Raw genomic sequence first — 14,056 nt, forward strand, 5'->3', positions numbered from 1 at the left:
GAACCCCGGCCCCTAAGGGGAAAAATACAATGAACATTATTATTAAGCTTGGACTTTTGAACTTGCAACAGAACTTTTACAGAGCCTTACCTGAATAGTCAAGCTTACCTGAACTCCCATCAATCCTCAATCCAGTGAAGTAACTGGGTTTCAACGCGCCCCTGCATCAGAAGCAGGATGGAGAGCTCATCCTTCCTGACCCTAAGGTGAGACTTCACAGGGAATCGTGGAAGGGTATCGTGGAGGGTTGGAAGAGAGTGGGAGGCTTGAGCATAACTCAGTCAGTAGGTAATACTCCCTTTTCACGCACAGGGGAATATTCCTGCGAGCCAGAGAAGCCAGAGTAGAGGGGCCCTTCCTGTCCATCTACAGAGTCCTGCGCTTCACCATTGAAGAAGCATCAGCACTCGAAGCCAGACCTGCGCCTCCGTGGGAATCAGGTGAGCGTTACAGAATGCGAAGCCTACCCACAATTTCCCACCCGGGCGCTATGGAGACTTCCGAGACTGACCAGCTGGCCCAGCATTTGGGGGAATTACGGGCAGAGGTGCACTCAGCCCGCCAGGAGACTAACGCTCTCAAAAGAGAACTGATCCTATCCAAGGAAAGAACAGATGATCTAGCCAAAAGGTTATTACAGGCCCAGGCAGGGCACACTCCTTTACCTAATTCCGGAGACATTTCCACATCAATGGGTTTGAATAACCCGGTACAAATTAATCTACCTGGACACATGCCTTTGGCCCCGCCTGAACGTTTTGCGGGGGATCCCAAGAAATATGCCGTCTTTATGAACCAATGTCGTTTACACTTTCTATGCAAACCCGGAGCCTTCCCTAACGACCAGACCAAGGTAGCCTTTATACTTTCTTACCTCAGTGGCAGTGCTGCCGATTGGTCTATTCCATTGGTAAATCAGGATGATCCCATTCTCCAGAATTTTCACGACTTCCAGGCCAGCATGGAAAGATTGTTCGCTCGACACTCTCAAGGACAGGCCCTTGATAACGAACTGCTATCCTTACGACAAGGTAATCAGGATCTTCTGCCCTACAATGCCACCTTTAACAGACTGGTTGTGGAAACTGGATGGCCTGAAAACAAAAGGATCACATTGTTTCATCGAGGCCTGCGCGGAGAGCTTAAGGATGTTCTAGCTCAGATAGTAAACCCACCCCAGGTCTGCGCAGACTACATAGACTTGGTGGTTCAACTTGATCACAGACTTCAAAATAGAAAAGCAGATCGGTTCAAGTATGAAACCCGAGTACCGATCAAAACCCACGCTAACTCCAAGAGTACCGACGTATCCGAACCTATGCAAATCGGTGGTGTTAAAGGACCATTAACGCAGAAAGAACGAGAGAGAAGGCGGCAAATGCAACTTTGTCTGTATTGCGGAACTTCCGGTCACTTTCTTCGAAATTGTCCAGTTAAACCACCAAAGAAGGTAGTTGGAGCTACTGATAACGAATTATTGACACCTGATTCGGGAAACGACCTAGCCCGACAAGCGTAGGGGTCCGCTTGCCGAGCTTGAAAACTAACTCTTTGACCTCGCATTTTGTCATGCCAATGGTGCTCGTGGACCCAAAACAGCCTCAGCAGTTGCATGCTATAAAAGCATACATCGACAGTGGAGCTATTGGAAATTACATAGACCGTGAATTGGCTTCCAGGATTAAGCTTCCTCTCCGCCCGAAAGTAACCCAAGATGTCATTACTACAGTAGATGGAACCGAAATAGCCTCAGGGCCTGTAACGCATTCCACGGTTGAAGTGACACTGGTGGGTCAGGATGGACATCGGGAAGCAATCGTGTTTGATGTGATCAAGGCCCCACAATTTCAAGTAATTCTTGGAATTCCTTAGTTAGAAACACATAATCCCAGAATTGACTGGCGAGCAAAGAAGATAAGTTTTCCTGATTGTGAACCAACTTGTTATCCAAGAAATCCAGCTATGGGTCTAGCCTCAGCAACTTCCACCCCTGTACAGCTACCGTCAGAATACCAAGAATTCCAAGACGTTTTTCAGAAAGAACAGGCTAACACGTTACCTCCCCATCGGTCTTATGATTGCCAAATCGATCTGGTACCCAATGCTCAACTACCTTGTAGTAGGATTTATGCTCTTACAGAACCTGAGAACCTGCATTTGCGTCAGTATTTAGATCAGTACCTAGCCAATGGTTTTATTCGCCCGTCCAAGTCTCCTGTCTCCTCAGCTCTGTTCTTCGTGCCCATCATACCTGAGCAAAGAATCTTAGGCTTAACTTCATTGCAAACTATTGAGGACATCCAAACGCAAGTAAAACAACTTCTAGACTCTTCAACCTTACTGGAATGGAGTCAAAAGGGTCCTCATTACACCGTTAAGGATGACTTACCCTACTTCCAGGAGCGGTTGTTTCTGCCAAGTAAAGAATTGCAAGAACTTGTTATTGCCCATCATCATGAATCTTTAATGGAAGGACACCCTGGTATCGCTAAAACGGAGGAAAAAATCAAACGCCACCTCTGGTGGCCTTCTTGGAGAAAAGACAAAGTCTTTTGTTCTGTCTTGCGGAATTTGCGCCCAAAACAAGGCTCAAAAGAAAAGGCCAGCCGGCCTACTTCAACCCTTGGATATTCCACCTGCACCATGGCACACCCTGTCAATGGACTTTATAACCGACCTGCCTCCTTGTGCTGGTTACAACACAATCCTTGTAATTGTGGACCTATTCTCCAAAATGGCCCACTTTATCCCTTTAAAGGGTTTGCCTTCAGCTTCCACCTTGGCCAAGGAATTCCTGGAGAATATAGTTCGCATACATGGTTTCCCTTCCATATTAGTCTCGGATCGTGGAAGTCAATTTATCTCTCATTTTTGGAAGAAGTGTTGCCAACTAGCACAGATAGATGTGCGGTTATCCACCAGCCACCACCCCCAGACCGACGGACAAACCGAGAGAACCAATCAGACTCTCGAGCAATATCTTCGGTGCATGTTACACCAATCCGAGTTAAATTGGAAAGACATCCTTTGGATCGCAGAATATGCATACAACAATTTAGTGCATTCTGGAACCGGACAAACCCCTTTTTATACTTTGTATGGTCACCATCCTCGGACCTCTGACCTAGATCCACCTCTGACCCTGGAAATGCCCGCAGTAAATCATCTGCATTCCACAATAACCCGAGCCTTCAAAGAAGCTGCAACTCATTTACAGCAAGCCAAGAAAAAGTATAAAGAAAACGCTGATTTGCACCGAAGTAAAACTCCTCCTTACCAAGTAGGAGACCAGGTATGGCTAGCAACTAAACATTTACCCCTCAAGGGCCCGCAAACCTTCAATCCCAGATTCATAGGACCTTATCCCATCAAGGCTATAATCAACCCAGTGGCGTTTAAACTGGATCTACCGTCCAACATGCGTATTCATCCAGTTTTTCATGCATCACTTTTGAAGCCAGTACAACCAGGAACCCGATTGTCCAAGCCTCCAGATCCAGTTCAAATTGAAGGGGAATTAGAATTCGAAGTTAAAGACATTTTAGACTCCAAGGTGGTAAAGTCGAAACTCTTCTATCTTGTTGACTGGAAGGGATATGGACCTCAGGAGAGATCGTGGGAGCCTAGTAACCATGTCCACGCACCTCGATTAGTTCAAAGGTTTCACCGGAGATTTCCGAACAAGCCAAAACCCCCGGAGGAAAGAACCTTGGGAGGGGCCTTGAGGGGGGGGGTACTGTCATGATGCCTACCTCCAAGGAGCCAGGTCCGACCCAGCAACCCCAGAGGCAGGCATCATTTCCCCCAGGGGAGTGCCAGCGGGCCCAAGCTGGGGCCCTTTGGACGCAGTCCTGGCGCCTTAGGCGCCAGGCTCATGTTGGACCTCTGTCCTGGCGCCTTAGGCGCCAGGCTCATAAAGCTAGACATGTGTTCAAGTGTTTTAATGTGCACTTACCTGATGCAGACCATGCTGCCACATCCAGGCCCTCTTGAGGCCTGAATGGAACTACTTTACCTGTGGGACTACTTTCTACCCGGGTGTGGTTGGGGAAGGATACATACCTGATCGGTGGAAGGATACACACTTGGAACTTCTTCCAAAGCTATTTAAACCACACCCGATCAGCAACTCACGCTTCGCGTTGTTCTGCTCCTCGCAGCTGGACGCTCACCGTGTCGGCTCCTGCATCTGGACCTCAGCCACACCTGTCAGTATCCTGGGTCACCTGCAAAGGGAGACAAAAGACCTTACCTGCTAAATCAGCACCACGGAGACATCACACCGACGATCCTGAAAAGGAAGACATCATTTTTAAAAGCATTTCGCTACGATCGCTGCAGCGCTGCATTTCACTCACCTATCCTGGACGCCACCATCTCCAGCAGCGATCATCCGGATCCACGGCCACTTCCCAGAGCCTAGAGAGAAGGAAGGGAATAGGAAAAGCTCAGTTTCCTTCTAAGACTTACCTGTTGGGTCATTTCCATTTCATTTCGGGTCTTGCCGCTTCCAGGCATTTTCCGGACCCCGGCCCCTATGGGGAAAAAAGACAAAGACATTGAATGAGCGAATGCAAAGACATTACCCGAGCGCTCATCCAGAACTTACCTGTCATTTACTGGAACTGCACGTTTCACTTCGGGTCGGCGCCATATCACCGGCATTCCGAACCCCGGCCCCTAAGGGGAAAAAGACAATTAACATTATTATTAAGCTTGGACTTTTGAACTTGCAACAGAACTTTTACAGAGCCTTACCTGAATAGTCAAGCTTACCTGAACTCCCATCAATCCTCAATCCAGTGAAGTAACTGGGTTTCAACGCGCCCCTGCATCAGAAGCAGGATGGAGAGCTCATCCTTCCTGACCCTAAGGTGAGACTTCACGGGGAATCGTGGAAGGGTATCGTGGAGGGTTGGAAGAGAGTGGGAGGCTTGAGCATAACTCAGTCAGTAGGTAATACTCCCTTTTCACGCACAGGGGAATATTCCTGCGAGCCAGAGAAGCCAGAGTAGAGGGGCCCTTCCTGTCCATCTACAGAGTCCTGCGCTTCACCATTGAAGAAGCATCAGCACTCGAAGCCAGACCTGCGCCTCCGTGGGAATCAGGTGAGCGTTACATTAACGTCAGGGGTCACCATCCTGAGATCGTTCAGGTAGTTGTATAGACTTGGAGATGATTGTCCCCTCCAAGAGAGGGTTGAGCCCTGGGTTTCCAATCTCTTGCGACCATAGGTTCAAGTGCTGTGTAACTATGCCAACAGGGGAGCATGAGGTGGAATGTCAGAGATCGGCCTAAGGGTTTTCTGAAGTCTCCAAAGAATAGCCAACAATGACACTGTCAGCATATGCGAGTCAATCTACTAGGCATTGTGCCCTGTATGTATACTCATCAAAGACAAGCGCCAAACTCCAGGCCGAAAGTCTCTCCATTTAATCAACAAGGGGTTGCACCCTGTGACAACACGTGCTCCGGATCAAGTGCATTCCGCAAACCAGGGCATCACCGACTCATCCATGACGCGCCCCGGAGCACGGCCCGTCCTGCAACAATGGGATAAATCCCTCTTTCACATTGGTCTCTTCATCGTCCCTATGCGTCGACTCTCATTATCACAAGATAGTCCGCACGCCAGGACACCGCACAGACAAGTCAACAACGCCCAGACCTGAAAAAGGCACCCGAGCAGAAAGACGGGCAATCACAGGTCACAACCACCCACCGACCAAATGGAGAAACTCCAAAACCAAAACTTGGCGCTTGTTCTCGACGAGCACACATACAAGGATTTGATTTATCGGATTTTGTTTTTTCTCCGATAAACTCTAAAGACGTGACATGGAATTACAAACAACAAACATCCAAGTCGCCGGGCATATCGAATCGGTAACAAGAAAGCGCCTTCCGGGGGCGTGGCTAACTAGCCATGGAATAGGACGTGCCTTCGTGTGCAGCTCCTGCCGATCCGACACTGATCCTTGAAATTATGCCTGAAAAACAACACACTTGCTCTATAACTGAAGACATGGACCTCTGAATGTATGCCCTGCAGCTATTCTAAAAAGCATGTACATCACACGTGGGATTCGAGAGGAAAAATAACTTTGGAGATGCAGCCGCGCGGATACATTGTCGCCAAAATGGCAGAAAACAAAGGGAGCGTACTCGCAGCCTCGAGAAAGATGGAATGCAGCTGAACGGCATGGACAGTGAAGGAAGCTAGCTGCCAGGGACACGCAACGCTCTGCCTCCAAGTCTTGCATTTAGATGAAGCAACATTGTGATAACACTTTTGGACCTTGAATGGGCGAAACAATAAATATAAAAGGTAACAGTCGCCGAGTCACGGAGACGGCGTCGGAGGTCCGCGCGGCTCCCAGCCGTACATAAACTTCACAACATAGGACAGCAGGCAGCGGTGAGAATCTACGGGGGACACCAACCACGAGCGGACTATAAATAACAACAGTGGGGCCCGTGTCATGGAGGCGGGCGCCTGATGTTCGCGCAGCTCCCATCCGCTCATAGCAGGCAGCGGTGAGATCTATGGGGGACACCGACCACGAGCGGACTATAAATAACAGCAACGGAGACCGTGTCACATAGGCGGGGGCCTGATGTTCGCGCAGCTCCCAGCCTCCCATAAACTACACAACAAAGGATAGCAGGCAGTGGTGAGATCTGCGGAGAACACCGACCGCGAGCGGTCTGAAAATAACGGCAGCGGAGCCACGGGTGCATGTGACAGTGGATGTTAGCTTGTGCACAGAGCGAATAAAAACAGAGTGCTGGCGGCGAGTTGCACAGGGCGAGGATAACGCTTGGACTGACAGTATTCATTTCCTCATTGTTGTAGTACGCAGCAAGCATGGATTGGTACGCTGTCCTGCTCGGTCCTGCTGGGAAAAAGGGCCACAAGAAACATAGTGCTACATAAACGTGTGAGGCGCACTGAAAGGCTGCCCCTTCACAGCCAGGGCCCAGGGACTGATGCAACATTGAGGGCCCTAGAAGCGGCCGGGACCTGCAAAAAGGATACACAATCCATGCTGAATCGCTGCGGGGCGGCACAGACAGCTAAGCAAACTGGCACCTTGACATCAGAAGCGAAGATACTGAAGTAGGAGTGAGTGGAGTGTCTACACTGGCTTCTACACCGTGCTATTAGAAAACTGACTACTGTGGCCTGAGAAGAAACGTGGGCGGACACAGCCCACTCGAAATGCAATTTTATGTGCCACCGGGCAGGTCAGTACACTGAGGAGGACGCTCTAGCACGAAACTGAACTGGTGAAAACACAATAACATTGAAGAACCGGTACCAGGCGCGGAATAAGGACTGCAAGATGTCCGGGAAAGGGGCGAAGGCCAAAAGCAAACAACCTACAATGGAGACCTTCGCAAAGGTGCAGCGGACTCCCTCGACCACGGCACAAAGTGCGGTGGCGGCTTCTGGGGATGACACCCCAGGAGGAGAAAACCAGCAGATCCTAGCAGCCATAACGGATTTGAGCGCTAAGTGGGGTACAGCAATGGCTGATCTATGGACGGCCCTGGAGAACAAAAAAGATGCTGTAGGAATTGAAGTCACCCTGCTGCGACAAGACGTCAGAGCGCTAGCAGAAAGGACCAGTGGCCTGGAAAGCGCTGTGAAGACCAACGCAGATGTAAGCACAAATAATGTGAAAGAGGTCCACGTACTAAAACAACAAGTTGCTAACCTTGAAAATCGAGTGGAGGAAGCGGAAGGAAGGGCGAGACGGAACAATATCTGGGTGGTCGGCCTGCCAGAGGGGGAAGAGGGCCAAGACCCCACAGACTATGTGGAGAACATGATTCTGCAAGAAATAGGAGCAGATAAGCTCTCGCAAGGGTTCACGGTGGAGCGGGCACATCGGACCCTGATGAGAAAACCACGGCCTGGGGCTCCACCGCGGCCGATAATTGCGAAAATTCTGAACTATAAAGACAGAGAGAAGATCCTGGAGTACTTTCGTAAGGGTGCAACAATAGACAGAGCTTCCTCCAAGATCACGGCATACCCTGACTACACTATGCTGGTGCAAAGGCAGCGGTATATCTATGTAGCGGTCAAGAGAAGGCTGCGCACAGCAGGCTTTGAGTACTTGCTTTTGTACCCTGCGAAGCTGAAAGTTTTGCATGAAGGCAGAGCGCTGTTTTTTTATACCCCGGAGGAAGCAGCGTCATGGTTGGACTTGCAGAGCTGTCCGGATCGAAGCGAAGAACAGGATCGCCAGGAGCACGATGAGTGAGGAGGCGGTATCATGTACACTGTGGGGATAAGCGGGAGGGGAGTCCTAGCATGACGCTTTGGGACACTTGACTAGTAATATATAGCCTTTGGACTCTATGACACTGTTGGACTGGAATATAGTGGATAAAAATCGCAAGTCAGCATAGTAGCACTAGGCGTAGCAAATCTGGAACAAACAGGAGCGACAAGTTGGCAGCTACCTACCCCCGAAAATTAGTAGTAAGGCGGCCATTAGGGCGACTTCACCCTGATGAGCCGCGAGTACAGGCTTTTTGCCAGAAAGGGCTAGATGCGGGGGTGCCCGAGATCCAGGGATGGAGCTGGGCAACAGTTGGGGAGGGTGTTGTTGGGGAAAAGTAGGGAGGTGGGGTGGGCGTTAGGGATGGTTGTGTTTATAGTTAGAGGGTGTTTGAGTTGGAGTACGAGCTTACATAGATGAATTAAGCAACTGGAGTTGGACTGCATGGGTGTGGGGGAGAGGGACACAGAGGTACCATGGGGGACCTTAAAATAGTCACCTGGAATGTCAGGGGGCTCAACAGTTACTTGAAGAGAAATAAGGTTATGCTATACCTACGGAGACAAAAAAGTAGATATTGCCCTATTGCAAGAGACGCACCTGACGCGAGATAAGATGGAGATGGTCAAGAGGAAATGGAAGGGAACGATGGTGAGTTTGTCATATTCTGCTTATGCCAGGGGAGTGATCATTTGGGTGGTGCCACACGTTCCGTTTCAGCTGTTACAGACATTGGTGGAAACAGACGGGAGGATGGCTGTGGTGAGGGGATTGGTGGAAAATAGGGAAGTAAGTATTATAAACACATATGCCCTGAACCAAAACACAACCTCAGCATGCGTGTGGGAGTGCAGTGATTTGGGGGGGGGAGACTTTAATTGCGTTCTAAACCCTAGAGTGGATAGGTCAGATGAGATACTAGACAGACCTGCCCCATCGGCCAAGGCGTTACAGACGCTGCTGAAGGGTTTTGGGTTAGAATGCACATGGAGGGTGCGTCATCATAACGAAAAGCAATACTCCCATTATTCTGCCCCGCAACAACTACATACAATATTCAGCGTGGATTCAGCGGGCACACTGTGGGAGGCCTTCAAAGTTGTGATAAGGGGAGTGGCTATAGCAAAATCCAGAGGATTGCAGGGAGGGATATTGGCAGACTTACAGGAAGCCGAGGGAGAACTGGAAAGGGCACTTAGAGGAGAAAATGGTACTAATCCAGACAGTGACTGATACTAAAACTGCAGCAAAAATGCACAGGGCACTGGGAAAGGTTGCGTAACCTCAACTATAAACAATATATAGAGAGGCAGCATGCTGGGGGAGATAAACCGGGAAGGATTTTGGCATGGTTGTATAAAAGCGAGACCCCTAGACCCCCGTTTAGATCAATAACAAGGGAAGACGGAAAAGTGGTGGATACCCAGGAGGGAATTAATCAGGAGTTTGCAGACTATTATGGGCTGCTATCTGGGGATGAAGGGGAGGATAAACGCGCAATGATCGTAGAAACGCTAGAAGACATAGGATTGCCACAGATCAGTGCAGAGGACAGAGAGGAGATGGACGCACCGATTACCTTAGAGGAGCTAGAGGAGGTGGTGAGACAGTTGCCAACTAGTAAGACCCTGGGGCTGACGGACTCCCAAGTGAGTTTTATAACATATTTAAAGATGAGGTGCTCCCCCCCTCTGTTAGACATGTTGAATGAAGTGTATGAGCTAGGCAGACTGCCGGAGTCACTCAGGGAGGCGATTATAATACCACTTCCCAAACCGAATAAGCCAGGACATAGCTGTAGCTCTTATAGACCCCTGTCGATGTTGAATCAAGACAGTAAAATTTTGACTGCCGTTTTGGCAATCAGATTAAGATGAGTCATAAGAAAGTTGATTCACCACGACCAGACAGGATATGTCCCTAATAGGAACATATCCAATAATCTTAGAAGGCTTCACAGAGTCATTGAATACGGAAACGAAAGTGAGGACGAATTGGCAATTGTGTCGCTTGACGCCATAAAAGCCTACCACTCGGTCAAATGGCCATGGTTATTGGCGTCCCTAGCTAGCTACGGGATGGGTCCAGGATATCTACAGTGGGCTAGAATGTAGTACAGTGAGCCGCTGGCCAGGGTTAAAAGGGGATCAGTGATATCAGAAAGATGGACGCTGAGTAGGGGAACCAGACAGGGTTGTCTGTGGTCCCCTATGCTCTACATATTGGCTCTAGAACCCCTAGCAATCTACCTAAGGCAACAGTACGACATGATAGATAGGAATTCCTGTGGGGGGGGGGAACGACACCTGATGATATTATACGCAGATGATATACTTCTATATTTCCAATACCCAGAAGAAAACCTCCAATATGTTTTGGAGGTGATGGGTAGATATGTGGGAATGTCCGGAATAGCTGTGAACCCTCAGAAATCCAGCATGTTCCCATTGGGTGGATACAAAGGGATCCCCCTGAAACAATTGCTGGTGTTGCAAGTACCATGGGCAGCTAGTACATTTCGCTACCTAGGAATTGATATATACCACACGGTGGAGGAAGAGCATAAGCGCAACACAGAAGTAGCCATTACCAAAATAGAGAACTGCATGCGGTTCTGGGTAAAACTGCCTTTAGCAATGATGGGACGTAGTGCAATGTTAAAGATGGTGGTCTTGCCTAGGCTCCTGCACTACTTCGGGAATATCCAGTTTATGATCCCCAAAAAGTTCTTTGGTAGATTGGCTAGTAGGTGTAGAGATTTCCTGTGGCATGGGACACGGAAGAGAGTGGCCCTCTGGAAACTACAGAACACTTACGAGAAAGGGGGTATAAAACTGCCTAATTATGAAGTTTACTATGTTGCCAGTCAGCTACACTATGTAGCCAAATGGCTTTCAGGGGATGTGACCCCGGATCCCAGGCTGTTCAGACATGATTGTGTCCCATTTTACCTGAAAGAGATTATGTGGTTGCCTCCGGCGGCAATGGATGGGCGCCCCAAGATGCTGTTACTGGGGTGGAAGAGCATGTCAGCTAATGGGGAACCCAGGCCCGTGCTCCCCTCAGGTACCGTTGGTTGCACTGGCGGGTGGGGAGGAGCAGCTAAGGATATTAATCAGGAATCATTAGGAGCCGGCGGGAGTAGTAACAATGGGGGACATCTGGCGGGAGGGTGCTATAATAGATTTTGGGGAGTTGGGGGTGGACACTGGGCTACACACCGGCCAGTACATTACGTACCATAGATTGGTGCGAAAGTTCAAGAGAACGTGGTCCGAATTGGTGCTTGAGGAAGAACCAGGCGCTACTGTAGACGTAATATATGACATAGCAGAGGGGGGGCACGAGATATCTAGGATATACGAGATGGTGATGTCCAAAGTAGGAAAGGAGGTGGTACAATTGAGACTAGACTGGGAGGGGGAAGTGGGTACCCTGATGGAGGATGGGATGTGGGAACGGGTCCAAGAGTATCACAAAAAGGTGTCAAGGAACGCAAGACTTAAACAGATGCAATTGTATATTACGCATAGGGCATATCTGACACCCCAGAGAATAGCCAAGTTGAAAAATGCAGGACGGCAGGCATGCCCTAAGTGTGATGAGGAGAATGCGGGCATGGTGCATATGTTTTGGTCATGCCCGATTATTGAGCGCTTCTGGGGGGAGGTCGCACATAAACTAGCTGAAAAGGGTATTACGATCATGGTGGATACGGTGTGGGCTTGTCTTCTGGGGGGGGTTTCCCCAGGCCGAGGAAACTTAGGCATGTAAGCAAACTAAAGGATCTAGCATAAGCGCTTGTGAAGAGGAGAATTGCCATGGGGTGGAAGACATGTCACAAACCTCGATTGGAGGTATGGTGGAAGGATCTGCAGAAGTGGGCAGAGGCGGAAACCATGGTATGGCAAGAAACCAGCAATGCTGGGGGGGGGACGGAGACCCTGATGCCCTGGAAACTGTTGATAGCAGAATTATTTGGGTCTGTGCCAGATTCAACAGACCTCACGGATAGGAACCCCCCATCACAAGATGCAGAATAGAATATTAGCAGAAGTAGGCTCATAACGGGGGTTGGGAAAAGGGAAGCAGTGAGCGCGATTGAATAATGTAAAATGGATATATTATTGTATACACTGCATATTTGGTTTGTATTGTTTGGTTAAATATTTAATAAAAATATATTTTTTTTAAAAAGCCTTCCAAAGCTCAATGCTAGGCATTGTGTTATGGTGCAATTAAAACGTCATACGGTTGGATCAAAATAAATGATAAAGATTTCAGGAGAGTTTTTCAGAGTTCCCCCCATCTTAACCTACAGTAACATTATGTCAACAGTAATGGGCGTAATCCGTTCAGGGCGGCTGATCGGCGTCGTATCTCGTTCCTTCAGCTTCTGACAATAAGGAGTTCAGCACTACGGATGCAGGTTTGAATGTGGTTTCTAAGTTAGTGAACCTCCCTCTGTAACTTTTAGTTCAAAGGTGTGCAGCTTGTGCCCCGGGCCCGCTCCGGCGGACATTCTACTCCCTAATAGCATTTATCAAGGGTATGTGGAGCCTCCAAGGACGAATGCATCCTTCAGGTGGGCTCCGCGGTCTCCGGGTCCAAGCGTGGAGTCGTCTCCAAGGAAGGCCACCCATTGTGTGTCCTTTTGTCCTTTGGCGTGGGGTCTGGGTATGAGTTATCCGGCTCTCTGGCTTCCAGGGGTGGCATCATTATTTGCTTCGATCATTAAGTCCTTAGCTTCCTCATCTGAATGAATGATGTAGTGTCGGTCGAAGATCAGCTTGCATGCTAACCCCCAGCGGTAACGGACCTTCCTAGCCTGTAGCCATGCGGTGACCTTTTGCAGATGTCTGCGGCTTGCTAAAGGATAGGGCGAGAGGTCTTGGAATAATGCAAAGGATGTCCCCCGGAATTTGACCTTCTAACCTTTGCCATAATTTCTTCCTTTTGATGGAAAAAGTGCACTCGGGATAGAAAGTCCGGTAGCAGGTTACGCGTCTGTTGGGTGGAGGAGTAGATGAGTCCTGTCCGAGACCAGCGGGTCCGAATCTGAAAGGCCCAGCAAATACTTACAAGAATGCTCCTAGGTAGTCTGGGAGTTCTTGGTCTGAGACTTGTTACGAGACGCTCTGTAGATGGACATTCCTTCTCGACCAGTTTTCCAGGTCTGCCTGTTCCGCCCATACTTCCTCAAGGTGTTCCTCAATGATCTCCACTCTCTTGGTAAGCTCTGCGCAGTCATGTGCTTGTTCGCATGTTGTGTTTTCCAGGTAATTAACTCTGACTCCCAGGCCCACCAGATGTGTATTCAGTTCCGCAATCGACCGTGCCAGGGAATCCTTGGAGGTTTTTATCTCCAGCTTTATTTCCTGCATAATATCCTGTTTGAATTCCCTCAGCATGTCCTTGAGTTCCCTTTTAGAGAGGGCGGGTTCCGGAGGCGGCAGGGGCGAGTAGATGTCAGCTCTTACTGCTTGCATTTGTAGGTCCGCGGATGTTTGAGGTGCTAAGAATGCCATAATTTTGTTTGTTTTGCCCTTCCCTTGTACTTTGGGCATTGTTAATGGGTCTGTCTGTATCCCCCGGAAGACCAGAGGTGCCCATGTGTAGCTGCATTGTGTTGAGTCCTAGGGAGATCCCCAGAAGGCACTCAGGGCGGTGAAGGCCCCAGCACTGCAAGGGGGGGACAAGGTAAGAAGAGTCTGCTCTGCTAATGGGGTGGGGAGCCAACCCCGATCCAGGCAGGAAGGCTT

Source organism: Ambystoma mexicanum, chromosome 3q, assembly GCF_040938575.1.
Source record: "Ambystoma mexicanum isolate Mex_15411 chromosome 3q, UKY_AmexF1_1, whole genome shotgun sequence".
NCBI classification, from domain to species: domain Eukaryota; kingdom Metazoa; phylum Chordata; class Amphibia; order Caudata; family Ambystomatidae; genus Ambystoma; species Ambystoma mexicanum.